The following is a 15,374-nucleotide window of genomic DNA, read 5'->3' as shown; positions in this document are numbered from 1 at the left end:
GTTTGCTCTATTTTTCTTGATTTCCAGAAGCTCTAGGTATTGATCTGTGATCAATTTTAACCATTTGTACGCCATAAGTGTCTATAGACGCAAGCGGTGGACCTTTTTTAATTAAATTCAAATTATTGTGGCAGTTAACGGGTTAAGTTTTGAAAATATTTTTGATTATGTTATGTCCATTAACTTTGTCTATAGTGTCTTTAATTGAACAGAAATCCTTCATTTGGTATAATCAAACTAATCTTTCCTTTTGCCTTGCGATTTGTGCTTTTGAAAGTTTACATAACTTTATTCATTTGAAGCTTATTGTCCCTGGTACTTATCACCAGAAATTCAGAAGTTGAATTAGATTATTATCTCTCTGCCTTTTGAGGATAATAATCTATAATCTGGGGCTATGGATTCACCTCTCTGAATCATTAGTCCCTTATCCTATATAATAAAAGGCTAATATACAAATTGTCCCCTGGACCGGGAGTTTGACCGGGAGTTCAACCAGAGGGTGGGGCCAGTTGGCCAACCTCCCGCATCCCCTCCCCCCGCCCAGCCCGATTGGCTATGATAGGGGCAGGCCAGCCGGACCCCACCGGTGCACGAATTCATGCACTGGGCCTCTAGTCCTATATAATAAAAGGCTAATATGCAAATCGATCAAACAGTGGAATGACCGGTTGCTATGATGCAAACTGACCAGCGGGGGGCAGATGCTCAACGCAGGAGCTGACCCCTGGTGGTCAGTGCGCTCCCACGGGGAGCGCCGCTCAGCCAGAAACCAGGCTCACAGCTAGCAAGCGCAGCAGCGGTGGCGGGAGCCCCTCCCACCTCTGAGGCAGTGCTAAGGAGCAGCGAGACTGGCTTCAGACAGCTGGTGAGCTCAGCGGTGGTGGCAGGAGCCTCTTCTGCCTCCACAGCAGTGCTAAGAACCCCTCAGGGAATGTCCCCCAGGGAGCGAGCCTAAGCCAGCAGTCAGACATCCCCTGAGGGGTCCCAGACTGCAAGAGGGCACAGGTCAGGCTGAGGGACCGCCCCCCAGTGCACAAATGTCATGCACCAGGCCTCTAGTTCTATATAATAAAAGCCTAATATGCTAAGTGTCCAGTCGGCCGTTCAACCAATCAAAGCGTAATATGCTAATGATATGCTAAGGCTGCTCAGCCGCTCGCTATGATGTGCAGTGACCACCAGGGTGCAGTCGACCAGTCGATGAGTTGCTATGATGTGCACTGACCACCAGGGGGCAGACAGTGGACAGGTCAACCAGTCGCTATGACGTGCACCAACCATCAGGGGCAGACGCTCCGGTAGGTCAACTTGCTGCTGGGGTCCAGCTGATTGGGACTGAGCAAGATGGGCTGGACATGCCCTGGAGCCTTCCCGCGGTCCCTCCCCAGCTGGCCAACTTCCCAAATCCCTCCCCAGCCCTGATCATGCACAAGTGGGGTCCCTCAGCCTGGCCTGCACCCTCTCACAATCCAGGACCCCTCAGGGGATGTCAGAGAGCCAGTTTCAGCCCAATCCCACAGGCCAGGCCAAGGAACCCCACTGGTGCATGAATTCGTGCACCAGGCCTCTAGTATGTAAAATAAAAGATTTGAACCAGCTCATCTCTGAGGTTTCTCACATCTCTAAATAAATAATGTCCTAAGAAATGTTTTGAGGCCGCTGCCCGCTCTACCGGCGCCGCCGTGGTCCCGGCTGCGGCGCACCGCCCGGGTGTCTGGGCGATCCATGGGCAGCGGCGAGGGCCACGATGACAGACTACGGTGAGGAGTAGCGCAACGAGCTGGAGGCTCTGGAGTCCATCTACCCCGACTCCTTACAGTATTATCAGAAAACCCTCCTAGTTTCACCATTACTGTGACATCTGAGGCTGGAGAAAATGATGAAACTGTACAGACTACCCTCAAGTTTACATACAGTGAGAAATACCCAGATGAAGCCCCCTTTATGAGATATTCTCCCAGGAAAATCTAGAAGATAATGATGTCACAAGCATCTTAAAATTATTAGCATTACAGGCAGAAGAAAACCTTGGTATGGTGATGATCTTTACTTTGGTAACAGCTGTCCAAGAAAAATTAAATGAAATAGTAGATCAAATAAAAACTAGAAGAGAAGAAGAAAAAAGAAAAAGAAGCAGAAGAAGCCGAAAAGCAATTATTTCATGACACTCCTGTTACAATTGAGAATTTCTTAAGTTGGAAAGCCAAGTTTGATGCAGAACTCTTGGAAATTAAAAAGAAACGAATGAAAGAAGAAGAACAAGCAGGAAAAAATAAATTAAGTGGGAAACAGCTATTTGAAACAGATCATAATCTTGACACATCTGATATCCAGTTCTTGGAGGATGCTGGAAACAATGTGGAGGTAGATGAGTCTTTGTTCCAGGAAATGGAGGACTTGGAGCTGGAGGATGACGAGGATGATTCAGACTACAATCCTGCTGACCCGGAGAGCGACTTGACCGATTGATGGACCATCCCCGTCTGCAGAGGCTTGACTGCCACAGCATCTGTGGCTAGGCCGAGAGGGTGTTGATTTTCCTTCCTTTTTTTCTAAGAAAAAAACAATTTTCAGGAGAATATTCTTCTGAAAGCTTTCCTCAATGAACTAATAAACTGACCTTAAAATTTCAAAAAAAAGAAAAAAAATGTTTTGATTCGGTTAAAGGGTAGGAGGATGAGACAAAGGTGCAGAGGCAGGAATCTGCAAGGTGGACCAGCCTGGACCATGGCGAGTGCCAGCAATTATGAGAGGTGAGGTGCACAGCTTACAGGCATCTTGAAAAGTTTGGGATCACTTCTGTTGTCAGGGGAGCCACTGGAGGTTTCTGAGGAGAGCCTGAGAATAAAAAAAATATTTGGTCTTTGTCCCCAGTTTCTGAGAGTGTCTTGTATCCTATCTAATAAAACAGTAATATGCAAATCATCACTCCGCTACACTCACAAGCCATGCCTACCAGCCACGCCCACCAGCCAATCAGAAAGTGATTATGCAAATACACCTAACCAAGATGGCTGCAGCCTCGGAGAGCAGCGGTTGTTGGAACTGGGATATTGGAGCTGAAGATCAGAGGGGAAGATCGGAGCCAGTGGGGGGTCCCCCACAGGTGATCAGAGCCAGCTGGGGTCCCCTGCAGGCGATCAGAGCCAGCTGGGGGTTGCTGCCCAGGGCCCGAGCCTCAGCCAGAGGCTTGCGGCCTTGGCCTTGGATGGAGCCGGGCGATAGAGCCAGCTGGGGGTCCCTGCCCAGGGCCCGAGCCTCAGCCAGAGGCTTGCAGCCTTGGCTGGGGGTGGAGCCCCGCGATGGGAGACAGCTGGGGGTCCCTGCCCAGGGCCCGAGCCTCAAACAGAAGCTTGAGGCCTTGGCCTTGGATGGAGCCGGGCGATAGAGCCAGCTGGGGGTCCCTGCCCAGGGCCCGAGCCTCAGCCAGAGGCTTGCAGCCTTGGCTGGGGGTGGAGCCCCGCGATGGGAGACAGCTGGGGGTCCCTGCCCAGGGCCCGAGCCTCAAACAGAAGCTTGAGGCCTTGGCCTTGGATGGAGCAGGTGATAGAGCCAGCTGGGGGTCCCTGCCCAGGGCCGGAGCCTCAAACAGAGGCTTGCGGCATTGGCTGGGGGCGGAACGGGGTGATCAGAGCCAGCTGGGGGTCCTGCCCAGAGCCCAATCCTTGGCCAGAGGCTTGCAGCCTTGGCCGTTGGGGCAGAGCCTGGCGATCGGAGCCAGCTGGGGTCCCCTGAGGGCGATCGGAGCCAGCTGGGGGTCCCTGCCCAGAGTCCAAGCCTCGGCCAGAGGCTTGCGGCCTTGGCCTTGGATGGAGCCGGGCGATAGAGCCAGCTGGGGGTCCCGGCCCAGGGCCCAAGCCTCAAACAGAGGCTTGAGGCCTTGGCTGGGGGTAGAGCCAGCTGGGGGTCCCTGCCCAGGGCCCAAGCCTCAAACAGAGGCTTGAGGCCTTGGCCAGGGGTGGAGCCTGGCGATCGAGCTAGCTGGGGGTCCCCTGCCAAGGGCTGGAGGCTTTAGGCCTTGGCAGGGGCAGAGCCAGAGATCAGAGGAGATAGGCGTGAACTACAGAGGAAATACCTTTTCTGACTGCTCATTGGCTAAGCTCCCTGTATGTCACTGGTAATATTCTTAGTAACTTGGGTATAAGAATCCAAAAAGGTGATCTAGGGCTTTTCCACCACACTCCTGGAGAAAAAAACGAAGGTCCGCTGCTGGAGGGCTAAGAAATGTCATAACCTGCCCTACACGGTTTGGCTCAGTGGATAATGCCTAGGTTTGCCAACCGCAGAGTCCAGGTTAGATTCTGATCAAGGGCATGTACCTAAGTTGCAGGCTCCTCCCTGGCTGGGGCCCAGGTCAGGGCTCATGAAGGAGGCAAGCAATCTAAGTATTCCTCTCACTTTGATGTTTCTCTCTGTCTTTCCCTTTCTCTTTCACATTCTCTAAAAGTCAATGGAAACATATACTCAGGTGAGGATAAAAAAAGAAAGAAAGAAAGAAAGAAAGAAAGAAAGAAAGAAAGAAAGAAAGAAAGAAAGAAAGAAAGAAAGGTCATATTCTATGAAAGACACATCTTGAAAATGCCTAAAGAAAGTTGTCATTTTTTCTTGGTGAAGGGACTGGAGTCCGTGTTGATGAAAACACCTTGGTGGCTGCGGTGACTGGCAGTGGCTCTAGCAGCGGGGTGATGGGGCTGGTGCCTTCCCCTGATCAGCCCGGTTGTCTCTCACAAAGGGAGGCCAGACTGTGGCTTAGGCCCGCTCCTTATGGGGAGCGGGCCTAAGCTGTCAGTAGGACATCCCCTGAGGGCTCCCAGTATGTGAGAGGGGGCAGGCTGGGCTGAGGAGACCCCCCCCAGTGCACGAATTTCGTGCACCAGGCCCCTAGTATGCTAATAAGATGACTGATGGCTGGGTCCCTTAGATAGTTTCAGAATGAGGGCTGGTGGCCAGAAAGACCAATCCATAATTAGAGGTTTGGAATTTTCAGCTTCCCTTCAACCTCCTGGGATGGGAGAGGGACCAGAGATTGAGCTAGCCACCAAGGGCCAATCATTTAATTAATTGTGCCTTTGTAATGAACCTTCCATTAAAAACCACTAAGTGATGGAGCTCAAAGAGCTGCTGGGTCAGTGAACACGAGGTGCTGGAAGGGTGGTGTGCCCAGAGAGGGCATGGAAATCCACACACCCCTCTTCCTCCCGCCATACCTTTCCCCATGCATGTCTCCCATTTGACTGTTCCTGAGTTGGATCCTCTATAATACACCAGTAATAGTAACTGAAGCACTCTCCTGAGTTTCTGAGTCATTCTAGTGAACTGTCAAACCTGTGGAGGTTTGATAGCTGATTGGTCAGTAGCACAGGTGGCCCAGGACAGGCAACGGGCATCTGAAGTGGGGGCAGTCTGGTAGGCCTGAGCCCCTACCTTGTGGGATCTGATGCCCACACCAGGTAGATAGTGTCAGGATTGAATTGTCAAACACCCAGTTGGTGTCTGCAGGGAACTGGTTAATGTGAGAAAAATCTCTGAGCGACACAGAAGAATCAGAGTTTGGGAAGATGAGCAGAAATGGATGGAAGGAGAAGATGCCACAGAAGAGGCAGGGAGGAGAGGCAGGGCAGTAGTGTAGGTGTGAGATGCTAAGAACTGAACTCTGGAGCTGGGGAAAGGAAGGCTGACTTGAGGGGAGCCAGCTTCAATAGGCCGGCAGCATGGCCTATGGCCAAAAGGATGGATTCCCTGGTGCTTCTGTCTGGAATCAAGTCCTCTCTCTGCCACTTAGAATCTATGGACTGTGAGCAGGTCACTTAATCTCATGAACCCTCCCTTTCCACATGTGAAAGGTGGGTATGATGAGAGTCTTCATTCCAGAGGTTGTTGTGGGGTTTAAAGGAGATGATGACGCATGTTAAGTGCTTTGCACCTTGCCGGCCCACAGCAAGGGGTCATTAAGTGCTGACCATGCTCACCTTCTCTTGGCAGGAGTGGCTCAGGAGAGGGTGTAATCAAGAGATGACTAAGAGGGTTCAAGCCAGGGGCAGCGGGAGAGTCAGCAGACTTTGACACGACTACACAGGGGCACGGATTCTTCTACTTAAGCTTACCCCCTGACAGCTAATGCCTGCTATTTGCAGCCCAGAGATGCGATCTGAAGGCTTTTCCTGGGTTTACTGGACACGATTGGACACTTATGTGGCTGTGACAGAGAGGAGCAGTGGGAAAGGATTTGAACACCCAGGTTTACGGCGGCCTCTTCCGACTCATTAGTTGTGTGAGTTTGGGCAGCAGATTCCTCGTCTATAAGATGAAGGAGCTGGAGAAGGTGGTCTGTTGCATGTCATTCCTCTGCATCTCAGCCCCTGCCCAGCCCTCTGTCTTGCTTCTAATCTGCCAACATGGTTTGTCCTGGGACTCAATTTGACACACAGGTCTAAGTTTGCTTGACAACTCTCTTATTTCTCCCTCACAGTGACTTTCATGGCAGCTGTTTCCTTGTGGAGAGGTGGTTTGGGTCTTCTCCCATTGTTTCCAGATAAAGAGGGTCCCGGATACTGAATGGAGTGTTACTCTATTGGTAATAGAAAACGATGACCTAAGGAAGGGGCGGAGGATGAGCCTAGGTCCAAGCCGGTTGTCCTTGCTGTTCATTTATTCATTCAGTCTGCAAATATTCACTAAGCACGACCATGTGCCAGGCGCAGGGCGAAGTACTCAGAACAGTGAACAAGACCTGCTAGGGCGAAACTTACTGTTCAGTAGATGGAGGGGGCAGTGCCCGCCTTTACCAAATAGAGGCTGGGGAGGGCCTCTGAAGGGTGGGGGATAAGCAAAGCAAAACTGACTGAAAGTCTGACACCTGTGCTTAGGGATTGTGACAGTGAGCGTTTCCCCTCCTCCCCAGAAAACTAATCCCGAAAGTGAAGAGAAGTCACCTTAGAGTCAAGTGCTTGCAAATAAAATTCTTACAGAGGAATGTGATATTCTCATAGCAAGGAAACTCTCAGAGTTCCTTTATCTTCAGTAGCAAAGCCGGGTTTAAGGAAGGCCGATTACAGTGCTAGTTTGGGAAGCCTGAAAGCAAGTGGTATTTTTTTAAAAGACAACGAGGTTGGTAGTGTTTCCGAAGCTCACACCTCAGGAGTTGCAAGTGTCTGGGGGTTGTGGGTGCCCAAGCCTCAGGGACGTGATGCTGCATGTGTGGTCTTGGCCCTTCGGCTTCCTCTGTTCCATTCCGAGTTCCACACCAGGGCTGGGCTGGGCGGGATTGACCTCAGGAAAGCAAAGGCAGCCCGGCCAGGTGGTTCCCTTTGTTGGAGCGCCGTCCCATACACCAAACCGGTTGTGAGTTTGATCCTCGGTTGGGGCACGTTATGGAGACAACTGATAGATGTTTCTCTCTCTCTCTCTCTCCCTTCCTGTCTCTCTAAAAAAATACAACAAAAGACATCAATAAAAACATATCCTCGGGTAAGGATTTTAAAAAAAAGAAAGCAGCCCCAGCCGGTTTGGCTCAGTGGATAGAGCGTCGGCCTGGGGACTGAAAAGTCCCAGGTTCGATTCCGGTCAAGGGCATGTACCTTGGTTGCGGGCACATCCCCAGTAGGAGGTGTGCAGGAGGCAGCTGATCGATGCTTCTCTCTCATTGATGTTTCTAACTCTCTATCCCTCTCCCTTCCTCTCTGTAAAAAATAAATAAATAAATAAATAAATATAAATAAATAAATAAATAAATAAATAAATAAATATAAATTTTAAAAAAAAGAAAGCAAAGGCAACTTCTTAGCTTGTCCTTGTTCTGGCATCTGTGTTTGCTTAACTGAAAATGGGAAAGCCAAACAAATCACAAACCAAATTGGCAGCTTTCCGTACTTCACTCACCAGTTCAGCTGTGTAAATCCCTTTATTTTCTTCAACCGCATGACTAGAATTTGAAAATTCTCTTAACACTTCTTTTCCCTCACTTGAGTAATTACTTCTATATATAATACAAACATTAGCTGGAGCCCTCTAGCCCCTTAGAGGTGTAGGTAACCCTTCCTGAACCTCAATTAGTTGAACAGGTAATTCTAAATGTAACATTGACATGCATATTTTGCAGGTTATGGAGAGTTTGTAAAATTTTCTATCTGATATGGGAAATGGGAAATGTTGTCTGTTCAGTACTTTTTCATTGATTCATTCAACAAACACTGAAGTGCAGATGAGCTGGATAGAGCCCCTCGATTATTTCTGCCATTCCAATACATTGGAGGATGGAGCACACCCCAAAACCAAAAGTGGCCTCGATGCCAGAAACGTATCAGCCAAACCAAACATAGTTTGTAATCCTCCCCTCCTAAGGTTATTGTTGAGTCTTGCTGGGTGATGAGGAACTGAGCCCTAACCCTCCAGTTACAGGGTAGACTGCAACCTCCAGTCCTTAATAAGTGAGCTAGTGTGGAAATGACTAAATTCCTGTGTTGCCAATTTGTTCAAATGTCTTCTTGACATTATTACAGTTGGTATCTGCGGATTAAACAAATTCTTTTCTTCTGCATCATGCAAATTGCACTGCTCTTAAATCAATTCTTCTCTCATTTGTTTTCCTTCTGACATTGTGTTTAAGCCTCTTGTCTTCACTTGGAGCATTTTTGACTGCCTCGGCACTCGTGTTTTCATCTCCTCATCTGTTTATACAGGTGATATCATTTGCCTGTGGGCTTCCCCTGATGGCGCCATGGAGGTGAAGCTCATGCTCTGAGCCCCTGCGGTCCTTAGCGGGCAGGGTGTGCCTGCATCTTTGCCAGGCTGTCTCACACACGTTCCCACGTGTTTGATGTATGCATGGATGGATGGATAGATGTGCTATGTCTTACTCTATCCCTGCCTGCCCTGTCAGCTTCCTGAGAACAGGGACCGTGGCCTCATACTTGGCACTCTCGGACCCTGGAAGAAATGAATTATTGAATGATACCTATCCCTTCCCAGTGTTTACATCAGCAGCAGTTTTGCAGAGTGGTTAAGGCCCTGGATGCTGAAACCTCACTACCTTTGTTCACTACCTTGCTCTGCGCCATGCTAGTGGTGTGAACCCTATGCCTCAGTTTCCCCATCTCTAAAAAGAACATATAGCCCGGCCGGCGTGGCTCAGTGGTTGAGCGTCAACCTATGAACCAGGAGGTCACGGTTCGATTCCTGGTCAGGGCACATGCCTGGGTTGCGGGCTCGATCCCCAGTGTGGGGTGTGCAGGAGGCAGCCGATTAATGGTTCTCTGTCATCATTGATGTTTCTATCTCTCTCTCCCTCTCCCTTCCACTCTAAAATAAATAAAATAGAATATAAAAAGGAAAAATAATAGCATCTACCTCATTGCATCATAAGAATTAAATGAGTTGGTTGAAACAGGTTTGGCTCAGTGGATAGAGTGTCAGCCTGCGGACTGAAAGGTCCCAGGTTTGATTCTGGTCAAGGGCATGTACCTTGATTGCGGGCACATCCCCAGTAGGAGGTGTGCAGGAGGCAGCTGATCGATGTTTCTCTCTCATCGATGTTTCTAACTCTCTATCCCTCTCCCTTCCTCTCTGTAAAAAATCAATAAAATATATATATTTTAAAAAGAATTAAATGAGTTAATATGTCAACAGGACCTAGCCATGTAGCAGGAAAGTCTTAACTATTAATATTTCTCTTGTCGTGTTTTTTTTTCTTCTTTTTTTGGTCTTAAAAAAAAAAAAAGAAAAGAAACACCTTCTCTATTTTTGACATTCTCTTATGTCAAGTTCACTGGTGATTTTTACCAGTGAGTCTTCTGTGAACAAAGCTGAGGCTATGACATGCCCTCTTTCTAATTCAGATATAGGTGTCCTTTAACAGACCAAATAGTTGGTCCCTTAGCAGATTTCCCACAATAAGAGACTTTTAAAATGTTCCATGTTCTCCCTAACCGCCATCATGAAATCTAAATAATGTTCACATGTGCACACACAAGACACACACGGAACAGTTCAAACTTTGTTTTTTAAAAACGTACTTATTTCGTCCACAAGCTAGTGCCAATGAGATATTAGTAGAAATATACCGTATTTTCCGGTGTATAAGACGACTTTTTAACCCAGGAAAATCTTCTATACGCCCAGTCGTCTTATACGCCGGAAAATACGGTAAATAAAATACAAGAATGAAGAGAACCGGGCCAGTTGCCATGAGGGGCTGCCAGGGGCTCAGGCCTTGAATTGTGATGCAGGTGACTAAGCTTCTCACCAGCTTCCAAGCAACTTGGTTTCCTCTCATTTTACAACTAAGTTATTGCTTAACTAGTTTACCAAGTTTGTTTTTATGTCTTGCCTTCTTTTGGAAAGTTTTAATGACTCACATACCAAATCACAGAGAAAAATGGAAGCCATTTAAGAGGAGCAGGGGAGCCCTGGCCGGTGTGGTTCAGTTGGTTGAGCATTGTCCCCTGTACTGAAAGGTTGCTGGTTCGATTCCCAGTCAGGGCACATGCCCTAGTTTGGGGCTTCATCTCCAGTAGGGGGCATGCAGGAGGCAGTCAATGGATGTTCTGCTCTCACATCAATGTTTCTCTCTTTCTCTCTCTCTCTCAAAAAAAAAAAAAAAGATCAATTTTTAAAAACCTTTAAAAGGAGCAGAGAAGTGGATGGTTCTGTTATCCGTTCAGTAAACATCTGCTGGGCACTGGTCAGGCTCCCATCTGGTGTCACCAAGGCTACAGGGACCGTTGATAGCACTCCCAACCTCTGGGAGAAAGATGTGAGGACTGACAGCCACAGCGAGGACAAATGCTGTCAGAGACCTGCGTGCCAGGCATGACTGACGCACAGACCGGCCTCTACAGTGGAACTGGCACGAAGGCTTCTCATGGAAGTCACGCTTGAGCTGTGTCTAAGGCAGCTCACTGCATGGGAGTAGTTTAGTGCTCCTGAAACTCAGAGCCCCTGGAGTTTGGCAGAAAAGAATGGGGCAGCTCAGGGAGACCAGGGAGGGGCTGTCCAGGGAGTCTGGACTGAAATTTTGGTGGGAGGGGGGAGGGGGAGGGGGGAGGGGGGAGGGGGAGGTGGGAGGGGGGAGGTGGGAGTTGGAAAGCACCCGGAGAGACTTGAAGCAGGAAGCGGTTGGGTGTTTGGGGAAGGGCAGTCTGGCGGCCTGCCGTGAATGGCTGGGAAGTGTGTGAGCCCGGTGGCCAGAGATCAGCTGGAAGGCTCTGGGAGGGGCCGGCCGGGTGAGCAGTGATGAGTCAGAGTGGGGCAGTGGAGTGAGGTGAAGGAGGAGACCACTGGGGGGATGAGGCAGGAGCAGAAGCAACAGGACTCAAGGCTGGTTGGCCAGGAGGGAGGGCCGAGGGGAGAAGGGGGAGCCGCCGGCTGTTTCCGCTGCTTCTCCAGGTGTTTCTCAGTGGTGGTGGAGGCTCTTTCCCAGCCTCTGGGACCACATGCATCCCGACACGTGTCTCATTCATAGGTTACCAGGAGTGAGTGCCCTTCTCCGGGTGCTCCAGCTGGCAGAGGCTCACTGGCCTGCACAGAGGGAGGAATGGGGAGCCTCGGGGAGGGGTGGGGGAGGGAACGCAGTCACCACCATCTCACTCCCAGACAACGCCATCTAGTGTCTCCTCCAGGCCTCTGTCCCAGCAGCCCCCTCCTGGGCCTGTGCAGTTTCACTGTGTCTGTAACCCACCTGGCCTGGTTTCAAGCCTGGCAGGCCTGAAATGAAGGGGAAAGGAGGGGGAGCTTTTCACAACTTGGAAAAATCTAAATGTCCCAGTAAAACGTGGAATAAAAATTCTGCTGCAGGTCGAGGCAAACTAACCAAGGATGCTGAATTAATTAGGAACTGGTCCGAGCTGGGCCTCTGTGAGCGCCCCACATTTATTTGGGGACACGTTTCCCAGTTGAGAAGTCGGGCTCTGTCCTCGGTGAGGCCTAACGGGTTCTTGGCCTGTGAGGACTTTTCTGCTTTCAGGCCTGGCGGCTTGCTTGCCTTTTGTGGCCCAGTTTCCTGATGAAATTATCATTCTGTGGCTTCTGTGGCCATTCATTAGAGGTTTTCAAAACAGAACTCTTCACTGGTTTGGTACCAAGGCCAGGGAGACCGTGTCTTGTAGCCCTTTTCCCATTGCAGCTCAGACGCGGGGCCCCGGGCACAGAATCCCAGGTTCCTGGAAGAGGCTGCGGAGGGAACAGCCCGGGGCTGAGGACCAGCAACTCCAGCCTGGGGGTTAACTCTCTCCTTCTTTCTCCTGCTCACCAATTATTTATTGGCTTGTTCATTCATTCAGTAAATATTTATCGGTGATTTCCCCTGCGCTAGGTACATCTTAAATGGATTTTGGAGGCCAATTAATGGTTATGCCAGTGGCAAGCTCCGGCCTCAGTCCCCCCTGCCTTAGCCGCTACCACTGACCCACTCTCACACCACGTGCTTTGTTCCCTTCCTCTCGCCCTGAGGAGTGTCCTCACTATTTCTTCTGTTTACCCGTTTATTCGATACCAGTGGGAGCATTTGTTTATGGGGGAAAGCAGGAAGTGAATGAAATGGCAGCTCCTCCTAGGAGGAGCTTTGAGCAAACATGCAAGTTGGCACGTAGCCTCGAGGACAGTGTGGTCAGGCAGCAGACTGGCTGAGCAACGACTGAGTTCGGTTGCAGGACCCATCCACACCATTCCTGGCACAAACATGGCAAAGACAGAGCAGTCAGAAAGGATTCTTTTTTTTTTTTAATACATTTTTATTGTTTAAAGTTTTACATGTGTCTCCTTTTTCCCCTGATTGAACCCCCCCACTCCCACCCCCGAGAACAAGTCCCACCGCCCCAGTGTCTGTCCATTGGTTATGCTAATATGCATGCATACAAGTCCATTGGTTGATCTCTAACTTCCCCCCCCTGCCATTTGTCTCCGGATCTATTTTTGTTCATCAGTTTATGTTGATCATTATATCCCACCAATGAGTGAGATCATGTGATATTTATCTTTCTCCGACTGGCTTATTTCGCTTAGCATAATGCTCTCCAGGTCCCTCCATGCTGTTGCAAATGGTAAAAGTTCCTTCTTTTTTATAGCGGCGTAGTATTCCATTGTGTAGATGTACCACAGTTTTTTAATCCACTCATCTGCTGATGGGCACTTAGGCTGTTTCCAAATCTTAGCTATGGTGAATTGCGCTGCTATGAACATAGGGGTGCATATATCCTTTCTGATTGGTGTTGCTGGTTTCTTGGGATATAGTCCTAGAAGTGGGATCACTGGGTTAAATGGGAGTTCCATTTTTAATTTTTTGAGAAAACTCCATACTGTTCTCCACAGTGGCTGCACTAGTCTGCATTCCCACCAGCAGTCCAGGAGGGTTCCTTTTTCTCCGCATCCTCGCCAGCACTTGTCATTTGTTGATTTGTTGATGATAGCCATTCTAACAGGTGGGAGATGGTATCTCGATGTTTTCATTTGCATCTCTCAGATGATTAGTGACTTTGAGCATGTTTTCATATGTCTCTAGGCCTTCTGTATGTTCTCTTTCAAAAAGTGTCATTTAGGTTCGTTGCCCATTTTTGATTGGGTTGTTTATCTTCTTTTTGTTAAGTTGTATGAGTTCTCTGTAAATTTTGGAGATTAAACCTTTATCTGAAATAGCATTGGCAAATATGTTCTCCCATGCAGTGGGCTTTCTTGTTGTTTTGTTGATGGTTTCCTTTGCTGTGCAGAAACTTTTTATTTTGATGTAGTCCCATTGGTTTATTTTCTTAGTCTCCATTGCCCTAGGAGCGGTATCAGTAAAGATATTGCTACGACATATGTCTGCTATTTTGCTGCCTATGGAGTCTTCTCAGATTTTTATGGTTTCCTATCTTACATTTAAGTCCTTAGATTCTTTTTTATTTGAAAGTATTGCCTCCAGTATTTGTTACTCACTGAAGACATATTTTATTGTTGCTAAAAGTCAATAAAGAGATTCCACATTTATAATCATTATCATAGTGTAAGCATGAAAAACAATTTTATCTCAAGTTGAACTAGTTGGTGTCTAGTTGACTGACAGTAGCTCCCTGCAGGGGCAGGATAAGCAGGATTCTGAGGTTCAGTCCAAACTCAGTGGGAAAGACTGACTCAATCAATGCACCTGCCATGGACATTATATTTCTACTAGGGGCCCAGTGCACGAGTTCATGCATCTTGAAAGGAACTGTAGGCCGCGAGGCTGCAGTGGGCACCAGGGCAGGTCTCGGCCCATCCTCCATGCCCCCGCCTAGCCTCTTCTGCCATGGCCCCGGTCCCCTTTCTGCCGGCAGCCCCGCTCCCACACACTGACGGCTCCGGCCCCACTCACACCCGCTGATGGCGTGGAGCAATTGGGGCTGGCGCCAGCAGCAGGTGCAAGAAGGGCTGGCACCATCAGTGGGTGTGAGCAGTGGTTGCTGCCCAATCACCCCTCAGAAGCAGGGGGAGGTGGAGAAGCCCTCAGGGGCAATCGGGGCCAGCAGCTGTCACTTGCTCCCACCGACAGCACTGAGCAACAGGTACTCACCTGCTCCACCATCCCACCGTGACCGACGCCCACCATGTTCCACACATGCCCCCTGGTGGTCAGCGCACATCATAGCCACCAGTTGTTTGGTTGTTCGGTTGTTCCGCCGTTCGGTCTATTTGCTTATTAGGGTTTTATATACTAGTATATAGATGATTCTGGTGTTGGAGATATTGCAGGTGTGAGGCAGAGTGGCATTATGACATCATGCATTTGTTTGCAGTACAATTTGGGTGGATATTAGGTACCTTTCATTTAATTTGGTATCCAAAAGATGATAACTGAATGTTAGGTTAAATTCTTTTTAGTGTGCAGTGCATTGGATATAAATGATAGGAGATGTGATCACCTCATAATTACCTGAAAATTTGTCATGGACAACAGTGTGGTGATTGCAGAGGAAGAGAGTGGGAGGAGTAGAGGTGGAAGAGGGCATAGAGGGGATAAATGGTGATGGAAAAAAGAAAATTAAAAAAAAAAAAAAAAAATATATATATATATATATATATATATATATATATATATATATATATATATATATAAATTGCTTACTTTGGCCTGTGTCCAGAATTTGTAAGAATTTCAAACTAAAGTTTAGACACAAGCTTTTCCTCCTAACAGCAGGGTATTTTTAAATATATTTTATTGATTTCAGAGAGGAAGGGAGAGGGAGAGAGAGACAGAAACAGCAATGATGAGAGAGAATCATTGATCGGCTGCCTCCTACATGCCCCACATTGGGGATCAAGCACGTGCCCTTGACCGGAATTCAACCCGGGACCCTTCAGTCTGCAGGCTGATGCTCTATCCACTGAGCCAAACCAGCTAGGGCTTTATGTGCTGCGCTGGCAAG

The 15,374-nt window shown here is 48.6% G+C and overlaps 1 protein-coding gene and 1 pseudogene across 2 annotated transcripts in view; both read left to right on the top strand.

Moving 5' to 3' along the window:
* Nucleotides 1–15,374, top strand: part of NT5E (5'-nucleotidase ecto) — a 57,042-nt gene that overhangs the window by 4,785 nt on the left and 36,883 nt on the right. The window lies entirely within an intron of this gene.
* On the top strand, nucleotides 831–3,147 carry LOC307105153 (RWD domain-containing protein 1-like; annotated as a pseudogene). Its single transcript has one exon. The product of its transcript is annotated as an RWD domain-containing protein 1-like (transcript).

This window comes from Cnephaeus nilssonii, assembly GCF_951640355.1.
Source record: "Cnephaeus nilssonii genome assembly, chromosome: 9".
Lineage (NCBI taxonomy): Eukaryota > Metazoa > Chordata > Mammalia > Chiroptera > Vespertilionidae > Cnephaeus > Cnephaeus nilssonii.
This window is presented reverse-complemented; position numbering and strand designations above follow the sequence as displayed.